Here is a 16,902-nt window from a genome sequence, read left to right on the forward strand (position 1 = left end):
ACAACGTTGCCACACGACATTTTCCTTTGTTTGCAGACGTCGTTATGTCGCTCTTACAATTTTTCTTATTTTTTGGTAGAAAAAGTGATTTTTCTGTACACTATTTGAGTATATTCTGTTCCTTAAGGCCTGTTTAATCTTCTAAAAATGTAAGTACCCATTAGTTTGTCGGATTTCTATAGTTTCTTTCACTTTCAAGTATTTCAATTACATCATTAAAAGCTGATACATTTTTCCTATTTTCATAATTTTCTTTTTCTAAATTGATTATATGGAAATATAGATACTCTCACTGATATTCCTATTGTACATTAAACATACACTTACTTAAAATAATGCTCCATATTTAGAGATATTTGGTATCTTTTGGATCATTTTTTTTGCATAGAGTTTAAAGATGTTTTTTACTCGTAATTTTTTAGGCGTTTATTCGTGCAGGCAAACAAGTATTTTCTACGTCTTTAAATAAGTCGGTGTTAGTATACCTAAACAGGCCCCCGTTCTTAATAATTATGTATAATACTTTCAGATAAAATAAAACGTGTGTGCACACATGTATAATACTACCCCCAGCCAACTGGACGCCGTTTTTTTTCGATCATACGGTATTTCATTGTCGTCATATATTTCTAACAATTTTGTATTGTTTTAATATAATGTTTAATTATAATTTTCTTTTTTAGAAGCGTTACCTATTCATAATACACACCAGCACATAAAGACCACCTAAAAGAAGAGACTTGGATCACCTCTTGCCTTTTGTATAATCCTGATTCTCCCAATGTTTTGCCATCGTTCTGTTTTACGAGTTGGTCTTTCATTATCTCTTTAAAAGTAAGTTCAATTTATTTTTTAAAAATAACTTTAATAAATTTATTAAATGTTTATTAACAGGCTAACTATATTCTTTAAGATTTATTTAATATTAATATGAAACAAAAAATAAACACAGTTATTATAGCATAATTAATAAAATCTAATAATATTTCGTCCTATTGCTGCCAAAAGTCACTAACTTACTTTTTATTACTTCCGAGAACAATGCGTCTAAAGATGAATTGCATTGCATAAAGATGTTATAGTTAGGAACTATTCGGTATTAAAATAAAACATAAATAGCCAGAAATCGTAGTCAATGACATTTTCAATCGATTCTCCGATTCAAAACATTTAGTGATTGAATTTGGTTGTTCGGAAAAATGTTAGTTAGTGAGTTTTGGCAGCAATAGGACGATTTTTTTCTTTTTTACAGATTTTCTACAACAAATCGATGAATGTATACAGTTCCAGGGCAGTACATTTATCCTTTTCATGAATGTTACCAACAATGCATCAGGACTTATAAGTATATCTAAAATTTTATTTCTTTTGGGTAAATAAATATATATTTTTACTGGTTTTTAATGTTCATCAGTAGATTTCATAATTTTGAAATTTAATTAAGAAAAATTTTTAACGGTTTTCTGAGTTATATTCTTGTCTGTATAATCAAGGGTTATATTTTTTATGGTTCCTCATTATCATCTCTATTATAGCTTCACTCCCTCGTTTTCTTGATTATGGAAATAATTTTATTTATCATTTTTATAAAATATTTGATCCATTACCTGTATTTCTATAGGTTTTGTTTGGTACAATATTCCATCTACTTAGAATTTGACTTCATTTTGTTTATGGTTAACGGTCATTTTTCTATAACAGCTCGACTCTCATATTTTCTTCATTGTGGGAAACATATCATTCATCAATTCTATAAAATCTTCCATTGATTGTAGGTATTTCAATAAGTCTTTTTTTATTTGTATTATTTTTCTTATGGTGTCATTTTTCTAATACTTTTTTTGCTTGTGTAATTCCTTGTACAGATTTTCAGTTTTAATGGATTCATTTCCATGTCATTTTCCTCAAATCATATGCCATGAATCTCTGTAATTTTACGGATTTTATTTGTTTATTTTGTATGTGTTTAAATATAATTTAAACACCATAACACACTTAAAAATCTCACAATAAGGACTAATTTCCGATCAATTCCTGGCGCATTCGCCATTTAGTAAAAAACTGACGTCCACTTCTGGCTTTTCTAGCATTTTGCTAATGCATTTTCCTGAGTCACATCGACTCCAGAGCATCATAGCTAGCCTTCCCAAAGAGGAGGAGACCCGGGTCACCCCCTAATCCTGATGTTCGGCCATCGATGACCTATGTAGCATGCATAGGTACCCAAGGGAGTCACCACCCTCTGGTTTACGAGCTAGGTGTTCTAACGCTAGAGGCTTCGGCCGGATACGACCTGGCACCCAAGCTACGAGACTTCTTCGTGCACGTATCCCGTGACGTCTCGACAGTAGAGGGGGCGGGATATCGGACACATTGAAGATGATGAGGGGGGTCCGCCTGTAGGGGGTCCCGGTGGATGTCCGCTCGATGGGTGTCGAGGGTGACCCGAGACGAGGCTGCTTAGCTCGGATGGGAACTGACTGGTGAGGCTTAATTGTCGGCCAAGGGTTAAATCTGATGAAGGGGGGCGAATCTATATGCTCTGGAGGATTTTTTTATATGTGCTTTATGTCATATATTGACCAGATATTTCTGAGAGGAGGCTAAGCGTAGCTTTTTATCAATTCCCCATTTCTTATTGACCACATATTTCTTTACTTTTTTCTCTGGCTTTTGGCCTACCTCTGTTATAAAATTTTTGCCTCTCATATTTTCTTTATTAATGCAATATCATTCATTCTTCTTAGACACATATTTCATCAATTCTATTGTCTGTTTAGCATTATAGCTTTTTATTTATTTTCATGCCATTTTTTTCCAATTCAACCTCCATGTTTATGCCATTTTATCCAATTCATCATATCCCTATTTAATTTTTTCACTCATATTTTCTTTATTATTGGAGTATCATTCATTAATTCTGTATAATACTCTTCCAATAATTGTCTTATATATTAGTAGATTTTTTGTGATTTGTTCATTTTTATGCCATTTGACTCAATATATCCACCATTTATTTTTTTCAGTGCATCATATATTATCTATTTCACTATTTGTCTCATATATTCTTCTTATGGGAATACCATCATTCAATTCTATGCACTCTTTTATTGGTTGCATTTCTAAGTCTTCTTATATGTATAATTTTTTGTGTCATTCTTCTGAGACTTCTCTAAGTTATGCATTTTTTTATTTCCCCATACCTCTATTTCTTTATTTTTCTCTCACATTATCTTCAATCTATGAACTATATAATTTCTATGTACTCCTCATTTTGTTTCTAAATCCATTTAAAATTAAGTTTTTGTATGGGATATTGTACTGCTTTGGAACAAGGTTTTTTTGGGACAGCTGCACCTCAACAACCCCCTTCAAGATGCCATTAGGTGGATTAAAATCAACATTCAACAGTGGATTGAAAAGAAAATTCATCATTCAAGAGGAAATTAAATAATTTTAGGTAAATTATACTCAAAGGTATATTTTTAAGTCCAATATGTTTAATAAAAACGTAGGTAATAATTATTGTATTTTGTAAAATATGTAGCTATAAATGATTAACTTCAAATGACACATTTTGGCGCTCATTTTATTTCAGTTTTATGCCACCATAAATACCTTAACGTGTATATAGAGTTCCCTATAAAAAGGCTAATTTTTTTAATTTAGTTTTTAACAGTTTTTTAATTATTATAACTAAAATATTTCTTAATAACAAGTACAGGTAATTGGACCGTGTTTTTTCCCTTGTATTTCATTTAAAAAAAGTTATTTGATATGAAGATTCTTATATATTTTATAATATTGTTCGCCAATTTAAGCCATTAAAATCGATATTCCTGACAAAATGGTGAAGGCGCTTAATTAAAAAATTTGGTAAATAAAAATAAAATAAAAAAATATAATTTCTCATTAACTAATTATTAATATACAGATAAATTATATCCTATTAATTTACTGGTTATAAAATTATATCGTATGATCGAAAAAAAAATCTTCATATCATAGCCATTGCTGACGCCTTATGATCAAAAAAAAAAGAGGGGACCTAGTTGGCTTGGAAATGACGATCGATGACATTTCCCATATAATTTTGCATATAAAATGACAGCGATCTTTATTTCATAACCATCGCAGACGCCGTTTTTTTTTCGTCATATTGTACGGTATGATCGAAAAAAGCGGCGTCTAATTGACTTGGAAATGAACATCGATGACATTCCCCATATAATTTTACATGTAAAGTGATAGCCATCTTCATTTCATAGCCATCGCAGACGCCGTTTTTTTTTCATCGTATTGTACCGTATGATCGAAAAAAGCGGCGTCTAGTTGACTTGGAAATGAACATCGATGACATTCTCCATATAATTTTACATGTAAAATGATAGCGATCTTCATTTCATAGCCATCGCAGACGCCGGTTTTTTTTCATCGTATTGTACCGTATAATCGAAAAAAGCGGCGTCTAGTTGACTTGGAAATGAACATCGGTAACATTCTCCGTATAATTTTACATGTAAAGTGATAGCGATCTTTATTTCATAGCCATCGCAGACGCCGTTTTTTTTTTCATTATATTGTACCGTATGATCGAAAAAAACGGCGTCTAGTTGACTTGGAAATGAACATCGATGACATTCCCCACATAATTTTACATGTAAAGTGATGGCGATCTTTATTTCATAGTCATCGCAGACGCCATATTTTTTTCCATCATATTGTACCGTATGATCGAAAAAAGCGGCGTCTAGTTGACTTGGAAATGAACATTGATGACATTCCCCATATAATTTTACATGTAAAGTGATAGCGATCTTCATTTCATAGCCATCGCAGACGCCGTTTTTTTCATCGTATTGTACCGTATGATCGAAAAAGCGGCGTCTAGTTGACTTGAAATGAACATCGATGACATTCCCCATATAATTTTACATGTAAAATGATAGCGATCTTTATTTCATAGCCATCGCAGACGCCGTTTTTTTTTTCATTATATTGTACCGTATGATCGAAAAAACGGCGTCTAGTTGACTTGGAAATGAACATCGATGACATTCCCCACATAATTTTACATGTAAAGTGATAGCGATCTTTATTTCATAGTCATCGCAGACGCCATATTTTTTTCCATCATATTGTACCGTATGATCGAAAAAAAGCGGCGTCTAGTTGACTTGGAAATGAACATTGATGACATTCCCCATATAATTTTACATGTAAAGTGATAGCGATCTTCATTTCATAGCCATCGCAGACGCTGTTTTTTTTTTTCATCGTATTGTACCGTATAATCGAAAAAAAGCGGCGTCTAGTTGACTTGAAATGAACATCGGTAACATTCTCCGTATAATTTTACATGTAAAGTGATAGCGATCTTTATTTCATAGCCATCGCAGACGCCGTTTTTTTTTGATCATATTATTGAAGTTATAGTTTTTAATCAACATTGTTAGTGAACAATCAATTAATTTTTCTTTATATTTTTCTTACAGAACGAAGACTTTCCAGAAGGGTAGCCAGAAGATTTATTTACCTCAACATAGACATCCACATGTTCATCAGCACCTTGGATTTTAATATTATACTTTTTATGTTATTATTGTTAATAAAAAATGATATGTTAATAAACAGTAATTAATATTAAATGAGTTTTATTGAACTAAAATATATTAGAAATACTGTCTAATCATGAACAAATAGAAAGTTATTTAATTATGACAAAAATAATGTATTCTAATACTAAGAAACCAAACAAGTTGTTCAGGAACAGACAGTATTTTTAATGAAAAAATACCAACCTTTACCTCTTCGCTCTTATGCACTCCTGATACAAATCTGAGAAAATTCAACTTTTGATAAAAATTGAACGAACATTTTTAATCGTAGTCCAAAATCACCGATTTCTATCAAGAGCACATAAGTGTGAAGAGGTAAAGAGCAAATTTAGTACCAATATTTACCTCCTCGCTCTTATGTACTCCTGATACATATCCGAGAAAATTCAATTTTTGGCAAAGACCGCACGAAAATTTTTAAACCGTGTCTAAAATCGCCGATTTCTATCAGGATAGCATAAGCGTGAGGAGGTAAGGAGCAAATTTAGTACCACACGTAAATAAAGCATTTTTCAACGATATTTCTGCTATCTCTAGCACTTCGAACTCGTTTCCAAACTTCAACCCTTAATATCTCGGAAACTATAAGGGCTAGAGAGGAACGGAGGGCGGCTTTCGATAGGCATTTCAACCCTCTATAAGGGCGCAAAACGAGGGCGCGATCGGAAACAAAAAAAAGTTTTGGCGAAAAATGAGGTAAGGGGTTAACCTTACTTCATTTTCGCCAAAAAAAATTTTTTGTCTCCGATCATCCCCTAAATTTGCACCCTTATAGAGAATTGAATTCCCTATCGATTGCCGAGTTCCGTTCCTCGATATCTCTTATAGTTTGGAAGTTATAGCCGTTTTTCGAAAAAATCTAACTCGTTCGAACTCGTTGGTCGGGTACTCAGTTTTTTGTCAGGTCGAAATTATTTTGCACAGCTTTTGTTAAAAGTGAGACGCCTTGAATTTATTTTTCGGTACCAGGAGTAAAAAGTTACATTCACTATTTTGTCAAGAATTTTTGATCTAAATATCTGATTATTTAGCAGGTCAAATATATTCTGAATAATTATATCTGTATCTGAATATGCTGGATTTTAATCAGGAATATATATAGAATACTGTCTATTCCAGAACAACTTGTAAGTTGGTTAGTATTAGGATATATTATTTGTTATAATTAAATGCAATTTTCTTGTTGTTCACGAATAAACGGTATAATATATTTTAGTCCAATAAAACTCATTTATTATTAATCATTATTTATTTATTAACATAATATAAATATATATTATTAACAATATTAATATTAAAAGTACATTAAAATCCAAGGTGCTGATGGACATGCTGATGTCTATGTTGAGGTAAATAAATCTTCTGACTACCCTTCTAGAAAGTGTTGGTTCTGGAAGAAAAATACAGAAATAATTCATTAATTGTTCAATAAAAAGCTTGATTAAAAAATATTACTTCTACTGTATGATCGAAAAAAAAATACGGCGTCTGCGATGGCAATGAAATAAAGATCGCTCTCATTTTATATGCAAAATTATATGGGAAATGTAACCGATCGTCATTTCCAAGCCAACTGGGCCCCCTCTTAAAAAAAGGCGTCAGCGATGGCTGTGAAATGAAGATCGCTGTCATTTTATATGTAAATTTATATGGGAAATGTCATCAATTGGTGATTTTGCCACTGCGGGGACCTGGTGGTTTTGCCACTGCGGGGACCTGGTGATTTTGCTACTGCGGGGAAATGGTGATTTTGCCACTGCGGGCACCTGGTGATTTTGTCACCGCGGGCACCTGGTGATATTGCCACTACGGGAACCTGGCGATTTTGCCACTGCGGGGACCTGGTGATTTTGCCACCGCGGGGGCCTGGTGATATTGCCACTACGGGGACCTGGTGATTTTGTCACCGCGGGGACCTGGTGATATTGCCACTACGGGGACCTAGTGATTTTGACACCGCGGGGACCTGGTGATATTGCCACTACGGGGACCTGGTGATTTTGCTACTGCGGGGAAATGGTGATTTTGCCACTGCGGGGACCTGGTGATTTTGTCACCGCGGGCACCTGGTGATATTGCCACTACGGGAACCTGGCGATTTTGCCACTGCGGGGACCTGGTGATTTTGCCACCGCGGGGGCCTGGTGATATTGCCACTACGGGGACCTGGTGATTTTGTCACCGCGGGGACCTGGTGATATTGCCACTACGGGGACCTAGTGATTTTGACACCGCGGGGACCTGGTGATATTGCCACTACGGGGACCTGGTGATTTTGCTACTGCGGGGACCTGGTGATTTTGCTACTGCGGGGAAATGGTGATTTTGTCACTGCGGGGACCTGGTGATTTTGTCACCGCGGGGACCTGGTGATTTTGCCACCGCGGGAACCTGGTGATTTTGCCACCGCGGGGACCTGGTGATTTTTCCACTACAGGGACCTGGTGATTTTGCTACTGCGGGGACCTGGTGATTTTGCCACTGCGCGGACCTAGTGCATTATATCCTTCAAATCCTTCAATTTAATAGCTGTTCGTAAGAAGTTTCACTTCAAATATACATAGTAAACACACTGTTGTTTCATATTACAAAAAGCGATGTCCTCTAAAGAGCGGTATGATGTTAGATTTTTTTTAGCTATGATTTGTTCTCTCATGTGGTGTTTTTTGCATTAGCAGCATTAGGTGCATATTGGCAGGTAGGGCATTGGCTATGGGAAAACTAACTAACCTTATTTTATTTTTTTTTTCTGCTTTTTATTATACTGAAATGTAATATACAAATATTTATACAGTAAAATATAAAGCTATGTGTATTTTCTACCATTATTAATACATATTTTATTCACGTTGTTTTTACTTAGACAAAAATTGTAATAAATAAAAGATCCACTGAAACAACACAAAAAATATAGTTTACCTTATTCACTGCATCTCCTCATAACAATAATACATTTCTAGCAGTGTGGAACAACCATTAAGAATAAAATTATCTTTATATCATCGAAAAAAGCAGATTTGGGATGTACAGCATAGCTTCCATGGATCTGAATGTTCGGAAGTATAATTTTCTGAAGAGGTATTTGCAGAAATGATTTGAAGCAAAGTTTGAAGGCAACAATAATTATAAGCAGAAACCATTTGGCGGATCCGTGTTTTCAACAGGATTCCGATCTTGTAACTCCAGCTTTACTTTTACTTGGCCCACACTTTCATTGAAAAGCCGGGTACAATCGGTGAGATTTTCTTATGAAATTCTATGCAAGTACACATCTTCCCAAGAGAAAATCTTATTCCTCTCCATTTTTCTTGGCGTATTCTCCACTTTATCTTCATAAACAGCACTTATCACTGCATTATTTCATATCTGTATCTGTAACAAAAATTGTTTACGTCTATATACTTTTGACTTCAAAGATTACACATAAAAATACGAGCTGTAGATAAATAATATTAAAAATTAGTTGTAATGTACATATATTATATATATCGCACATTTTAATTTGTACTTTTATGTAACAAATATAAATAAATATATATTTTCTGGGGTTAGAATCAAATTTAGTATAAAATTTTATTCATAGATGGCTCTCACTTAAAACGGTTTGGGAATTAAAAATTGCAGATTTCTTTAAAATTCAAAGAAAATTTTTACCGAAGTTCAGCTATTTAATGTTAGATAGCAATAGTAGTGTTTTTTTTTATACAGAAATCTGTAAATGACTAGTTTAAATACTTAATATATGATGGCGCCACCCATACATAGTAAAAACAGCAACCTGTATTTAATTAGTTCTAAAACTTTCCGTATGGTGGCGCCATAATCGTTTTCACGTTAGTGCCAAAAATTCTCACTAAATAAGAATGGCGCTGTAATCAATTAAACGCGCCAAAGGAAAAATTTGAATGCTTTTTAATAAGTAAAGTACAATTTTCTTGTTATTTCTTCACTGTAGACATGCATAGCAGCATAAAATACCAAACTTACCAATTGTAGAAGTCGTTTTTTCGCTTTTTCCTATAGATTCGTCGTTAATAAGCCAAGTCTAAAGAATAAATAAATCAGTATAAGTAAAATCAAACTCTAAATAGTATATTAAACCTCATTTCTTTTAACAGTTAGTATATTTATAATTAATATATAATTTTAACGAAATAAAACATCACAGTACCTAAAATTAATATGATTTATTAATTAAAATTTATATAACACTAGTTGAAGCCTGGCGCATTCGCCACGACATCAGAAAAAAAAACCTTTTTATTTTTTTTTAATTAAATGAAAAACAAAAAATCCAGCGACGACAGTTTTTAGAAGAGCCAATTAACTATCTTTTAGTAAAAAAGCAACTTTCTAGAACAAGTCGTTACATCAGTAGAGACGACACAGATAAACATTAGCATTTTATATAAATATGTAGATGTTTGTGATGCAATGTTTGTGCTCAAATGAAATATTCCCCATTTTATGTCATAAATACCGTATGATCGAGAAAAAACGGAGTCCAGTTGGCTGGGAAATGAAGATCGCTGTCATTTTATATGTAAATTTATATGGGAAATGTCATCGATCGTCATTTCCCAACCAACTGGACGCCATTTTTTTTCGATCATACGGTATAAACAAAGCTTTTATCTAACTTTATGTTTTGATAAACAAATTTTGATAGAATATTAAATGAACAGAAATTTTAGTACAAAAATATTTCAAAAACTACTAGGTATAAATTGTTATGGTATTTTCAAATGGAACTTCTTATGACAAATCTACTGTGCAAGAAAAAATATAGCAGGTAAAAACTACAATTCTAAAGTAAAAATATATTTCACTCACCTTGTATGATTCCAAAATTATTTTTAAAATGCTTGCTACTATTGTCTCTATATCTTATAAAAAATGAGAGTGAAGACATCAATAGAAAACCTAAAATATAGTAGATTTTAAAAAAAGATACACGTCAGTTATATAATATAAATACGAAAAAAATACATGTATGGTTAAATTTTTCAATTAAAAACTAGTTTTCTTTAAAATATATATGAAGTAACAATTATTATACTGAAATGTAATATACAAATATTTATACAGTAAAATATAAAGCGATGTGTATTTTCTTTCTTTATTCATATTTCATTTACGTTGTTTTTACTTAGACAAAAATTATAACAAATAAAAGATCCACTAAAACAACACAAAAAATATAGTTTACCTTATTTACTGCATCTCCTTATAACAATAACACATTTCTACCAGTGTGGAACAACCATTAAAAATAAAATTATCTTTATATCATCGAAATAAGCAGATTTGGGAGGTACAGCATAGCTTCCATGGATCTGAATATTCGAAAGTATAATTTTCTGAAAAGGTATTTGCAGAAATGAGTTGAAGACAACAAATATCCTACTTTATAAGCAGAAACCATTTGACGGATTCGTTTTTTCAACAGGATTCCAATCTTGTTGCTCCAGCTTTACTCTTTCTTGGCCCACACTCTCATTGAAAATACAGTACAATCGGTGAGATTTTGTTATGAAATTCTATTAAAGTACACATCTTCGCAAAAGAAAATCTTATTTCTCTCCATTTTTCTTGGTGTTTTCTCCATTTTATCTTCGTAAAAAGCTCTTATCACTGTCTTATTTCATATCTGTATCCTATATCTGTAACAAAAAATGTTAAGGCTATATACTTTGACTTCACAAATTACGCTTAAAAATACGAATTGTAGATAAATAATATCAAAAATTAGTTGTAAACTATATTATATAGATCGCACATTTTAATTTAACCAGTAGATTTGATAACAAACTGAAAATAAACTAATTTATTGTACTTTTATGTAACAAATATAAAAAAAAAATTATATTTTCTGGGGTTAGAATCAAATTTAGTACAAAATTTTATTCGTAGATGGCTCTGACTTAAAATGGTTTTGGGAATTAAAATTGCAGATTTCTTTAAAATTCAAAGAAAATTTTTACTAAAGTTCAGTTACTTAACGTTAGATAGCAATAGTAGTGTTTTTTTATACAGAAATCTATAAATGGCTAGTTTAAATACTTAATACATGATGGCACCACCCATATATAGTAAAAAAACAGAAACCTGCATTTAACTAGTTTTAGAACTCTCCGTACGGTGGCGCCATAATCGTTTTTTCACGTTAGTTCTAAAAAATCTCACTATATAAGAACGGCGCTGTAATCAATTAAACGCGCCAAAGAAAAAATTTGAATGCTTTTTAATAAGTAAAGTACGATTTTCTTGTTATTTCTTCACTGTAGACATGCATAGTAGCATAAAATACCAAACTTACCAATTGCAGAAGTCGTTTTTTCGCTTTTTCCTATAGAATCTTCGTTAATAAGCCAAGTCTAAAGAATAAATAAATCAATATAAGTAAAATCAAACTCTAAATAGTATATTACACCCTACACCTCATTTCTTTTAACAGTTAGTATATTATAATTAATATATAATTTTAACGAAATAAAACAACATCACAGTACCTAAAATTAATATGATTTATAATTTATAATAATTATTAATAATTATATATATTATTAATAATTTATAATAATTATTAAAATTTATATATTTTCAAATGAAATATTCTCCATTTTATATCATAACGTCCTATTGCTGCCAAAAGTAACTGACTAACATTTTTCCGAACAACCAAATTCAATCACTAACTATGTTTTGAAGCGGAGAATCGATTGCAAGTCATTAACTACAATTTCTGGCTATTTATGTTTTATTTTAATACCGAATAGTTACTAACTATAACATCTTTATGCAATGCAATTCATCTTTAGACACATTTTTCTGGGAAGTGATAAAAGTAAGTTAGTGACTTTTGGCAGCAATGGGATGATAAATAAACACAGCTTTTATCTAACTTTGTTTTGATTTACAAATTTTGATAGAATATTAAATGAAAAGAAAATTTAGTACAAAAATGGTAATACATATTTCAAAAACTAATAGGTATCAATTATGTTATGGTGTTTTTCAAATGGGACTTCTTATGACAAATCTACTGTGCAAAAAAAATACAGCACACCATTTAAAAACTACAATTTTAAGGTAAAAATATATTTCACTCACCTTGTATGATTCCAAAATTATTTTTAAAATGATTGCTACTATTGTCTCTATAAGTATCTTATAAAAAATGAGAGTGAAGACATCAATAGAAAACCTAAAATAAAGTTGATTTTGAAAAAAGATACATGTCAGTCATAATAAATACAAGGTAAATACTAAAAACAAATGTAAGGTTAAATGTTTCTATTAAAAACTACTTTTCTTTAAAATATACCTATATAAATTAACAATTATTATACTGAAATATGTAATATACAAATATTTAGACAGTAAGATATAAAACTATGTGTATTTTCTAGCATTATTATTTTGTTTACGTTATTTTTACTTAGACAAAAATGGTAACAAATAAAAGAGCCACTGAAACAACACAAAAAATATAGTTTACCTTATTCACTACATCTCCTCATAACAATAATACATTTCTACCAGTGTGGAACAACCATTAAGAATAAAATTATCTTTATATCATCGAAATAAGTAGATTTGGGAGGTACAGCATATCATTCTCTGAAGAGGTATTTGCAGAAATGATTTGAAGGCAACAATTATATGCAGAAACCATTTGGCGGATCCAATCTTGTTGCTCCAGCTTACTCTTTCTTGGCACACACTTTCATTGAAAAGCAAGGTACAATCGGTGAGATTCTCTTATGAAATTCTATGCAAGTACACATGTTCCCAAAGGAAAATCTTATTTCTCTCCATTTTTCTTGTCGTATTCTCCATTTTATCTTCATAAAAAGCTCTTATCATTCTCTTATTTCATATCTGTATACTGTATCTATAACAAAAAATGTTAGGGCTATATACCATTGACTTAAAAATTGCGCTTAAAAATACGAATTGAAGATAAATTATATCAAAAATTAGTTGTTAAGTATATTACATAGATCGTACATTTTAATTTAACCAGTAGATTTGTTAATAAACTAATTTATTGTACTTTTATATAACAAATATAAAAAATATATATTATCGTAGGTTAGAATTAAATTTAGTATAAGATTTTATCCATAGATGGCTCTCACTTAAAACGGTTTTGGGAATTAAAAATTGCAGATTTCTTTAAAATTCAAAGAAAATTTTTATCGAAGTTCAGCTATTTAACGTTAGATAGCAAAAGCAGTGTTTTTTATACAGAAATCTGTAAATGACTAGTTATTTAATAGCATGATGGCGCCACACATACATAGTAAAAGCAGAAACCTGCATTTAATTACTTTGAGAACTTTCCGTACGGTGGCGCCATAATCGTTTTGAAGTTAGTTTCAAAAATTCCCACTAAATAAGAATGGCGCTGTAATAAATTAAACCCGCCAAAGGAAAAATTTGAATAGACGGGACGCTTTTTAATAAGTAAATGTACGATTTTCTTGTGATTTCTTCACTGTAGACATGCATAGTAGTATAAAATACCAAACTTACGCATTGTAGAAAAGGTTTTGTGCCTCCTGAAGTCACGGAAGCATCTGTGTAGACTGCTATATTATAATTAATATACAATTTTGTCAAATATATAATTTTAACGAAATAAAACAACATCGCAGTACCTAAAATTAATATGATTTATTTACAATAATAACTATTAAAATTTATATAACATGTTTGTGATGCGTGGCAATAAGAGAGGAAATAACTGAAAATTAGGGTCAAAACAAAACAATTCTTTTTAAAGTTAAAAATCTCTTGAATATACAACTAAAACGAGATTTACTAGAGAACATTCAGAGTAAAATATTTCACATTATACCAGGCACTATTTTAAGAAAAAAAAACATACTTTTTTTAACTCAGAGTAGGTAGTGCTACCAGTAAAATTAAGGAATGTAGTACACACAATATATTATATGAGAAAACTTGAGTAATTTTGCCTTGAAAATATATTTTTTTTATTCAATATACCATGGGATTGAATTAAAACGGCATCACAGTAGGCACAGAAATAATCATTTCAGTTCAAACCATTTATATTTTTTTCTATAACAGTTTTGACAATATATCTCTCAATGCTTACTGTAACGGCATTTTTTTTCGACCACACGATACATTGTGGTTATGTTCACATTGTACTCTACTTACCACAGAGCAAATAAATGTTTTATCGATGTGAAATGTCATGGATATGTGAAATGCATATACATATCAAAGAATATACTGCAGGTACCGGAAAAATTCTTGTCCGAATATAGAAGCATAGATACAGAATATAAATGCGTTTCCCAACTAAGTCTATCCTTGAACTGTCATAATTTTTCTGCGCTTGCTCGAAAGTTCCAAATCGTATATTTGAAATTGAAATTGAAGTCGTTCAAATAACACCAGGGATACAGAGAGGCTATAACAAGCTTAGTATCTCTGAATAAAGCAAAATTTAATCGATAGTCGATCGATGCCACTAGGAAAACATCGACCAATAGGAAAACAACATTAGGACGCAAGCATATTACTTCTATCTGCTAGACAAGGACGAACATATGTTTCTAAACCATATAAACTCGATTTTCCCTCCTTCACTACTGGAACAAAAATCTTTTGCTTATTTGGGAAGGCTGCAGTATATTCTTTTATATCTATACACCAGATTACGCATCAGCTCAGGACATATAGTCAATCCCATGTAAATTTTAAAAAACTTTTAATAAAATTTTTCAAACTCATGGTATAAATCAGGCTACCTATTACTTTGAAACTCTTCCACCATGCCGTTTTTTTAATTATTTGCAAAATTAGATCCTTAAAAAAAGTAATTCATACAACAATGATCTAATCAAGTACTTTAAAAAGGATATCCTATATATCCTTAGCCGGAGCATGCATAACCTAGTATGGTGACATGACTTGATGGTTTCCCAATCACCAAAACAAATTAAATATTATTTTCTTTTCTCGATAAATGCAAAATTGAGCTATTTTCCTTGTCTAAGATTTTAGTTGATTAGAACAAATCATAACATAACCTAAAAGTAAATTCCTACAGACTATCACGTAAAACGGGTACAAAAAACAATAATAATAATAAATAAAAATTTTCAGTCTCACGTAAATAATATAATATATTAATATTGGAAATATTGAAGTCCTAGTTTTTATTTGGTTACGTCGTGTTAGGTTAGAATTAGCACCGTATTATAGAGACGTAAAAAAATAAAAACTTACAAAAGAGAGTGAAGGTACAACATTTAATAACAAACCCAGTCAAGGTTTGTAGGAATTATTTGTTGAAAATTGTCTAAAAGTTGTTCATTCAAAGGATAGAAGTAAGACATTTTGATTCAAACTTAATATACAGGGTGGTCCAAATTGTATTCTAGAAAATTAGAGGCAGCATATTCTGCAGATAAAAATAAGTAAAAAAGTTCGTATAAATGTATATCAAGTGCTTAGTTTTGGAGACACCTACAGAGTATAGATGTTTCATTTTAATTTCGATTTTTCCCAAATAATTTCTGAATTAATGTTGAAAATTGTTGTCTGGGTGTTTTTTTACATGAGAAATTCAATTTCCACGTTACTATAACGTGGAAATACAACTTTTAAATTATGATGATATAAAAAATAAATCTTATTTTTATGTGAGGAATATTCCAATTACACCCTGTATAGATACAACTATTTTTTGTTTTAATTGAAATTCCAATGTCTTACCACTTTCATTTTAATGAAAAACTTCAGAAACTTGTTTAAATATCAATCAAAACCAAATCTGACCTTTACATAGTATGTATGCTTCAATATCATAAAAAATAATAATAAGCAATATCTGGAGAGATTACTTCCTTGGGGCGTTATATTTTCAAGCAAAGGATGTACATTTATATATTTAATTCCTTTGGTATGTTTCCTGGTTGCCTATATATCGGGTGTTTCAATATCTTAGTTCCAATGGAATACTTTAATTATTGGATCATAGGTAAAACACCCAGTATTAAAGAAAACACCGCTCGACTTTGATCACTAATAAAAATATTTATAAGACAATAATTTTTTTTGTTAACGTATGCATATATATTTATATAGTTTTATTATTTATCCTGTCTAATATCATTTTAAGTTAAATATAGTTTCATAAATACTTTTTTCAACTTAAAACTTCATTCTAAATCTTCAAATTAGTGGTTTCAATTAGTGTAGAGGTTTGTTGCGTAGAAGATGGTAGTAATTAGTAGAA

The 16,902-nt window shown here is 31.0% G+C and overlaps 2 long non-coding RNA genes across 6 annotated transcripts; one reads left to right on the forward strand and one right to left on the reverse strand.

Annotated features, from left to right (window-relative positions):
- Window positions 1-18: 18 nt before the first annotated feature.
- LOC115891842 lies at window positions 19-5,573 on the forward strand. Its single transcript, XR_004051920.1, has 4 exons — window positions 19-149; window positions 684-834; window positions 1,253-3,460; window positions 5,496-5,573. It is a non-coding gene; the product is annotated as an uncharacterized LOC115891842 (long non-coding RNA).
- Window positions 5,574-6,993: 1,420 nt separating this feature from the next.
- LOC115891843 lies at window positions 6,994-13,722 on the reverse strand. Of its 5 annotated transcripts, none has more exons than XR_004051923.1 (10): window positions 13,632-13,722; window positions 13,120-13,515; window positions 12,732-12,825; window positions 11,938-11,995; window positions 11,041-11,281; window positions 10,828-10,978; window positions 10,452-10,541; window positions 9,606-9,663; window positions 8,538-8,990; window positions 6,994-7,008 (listed from the first exon to the last, which is right to left on the reverse strand). It is a non-coding gene; the product is annotated as an uncharacterized LOC115891843 (long non-coding RNA). The 5 variants fall into 5 exon arrangements; XR_004051925.1 differs by having other exon boundaries at window positions 10,828-10,954; window positions 11,026-11,281; XR_004051922.1 differs by having other exon boundaries at window positions 11,026-11,281.
- Window positions 13,723-16,902: the final 3,180 nt, after the last annotated feature.

This window comes from Sitophilus oryzae, unplaced genomic scaffold, assembly GCF_002938485.1.
Source record: "Sitophilus oryzae breed Bouriz unplaced genomic scaffold, Soryzae_2.0 scaffold_119_pilon_pilon, whole genome shotgun sequence".
NCBI classification, from domain to species: domain Eukaryota; kingdom Metazoa; phylum Arthropoda; class Insecta; order Coleoptera; family Curculionidae; genus Sitophilus; species Sitophilus oryzae.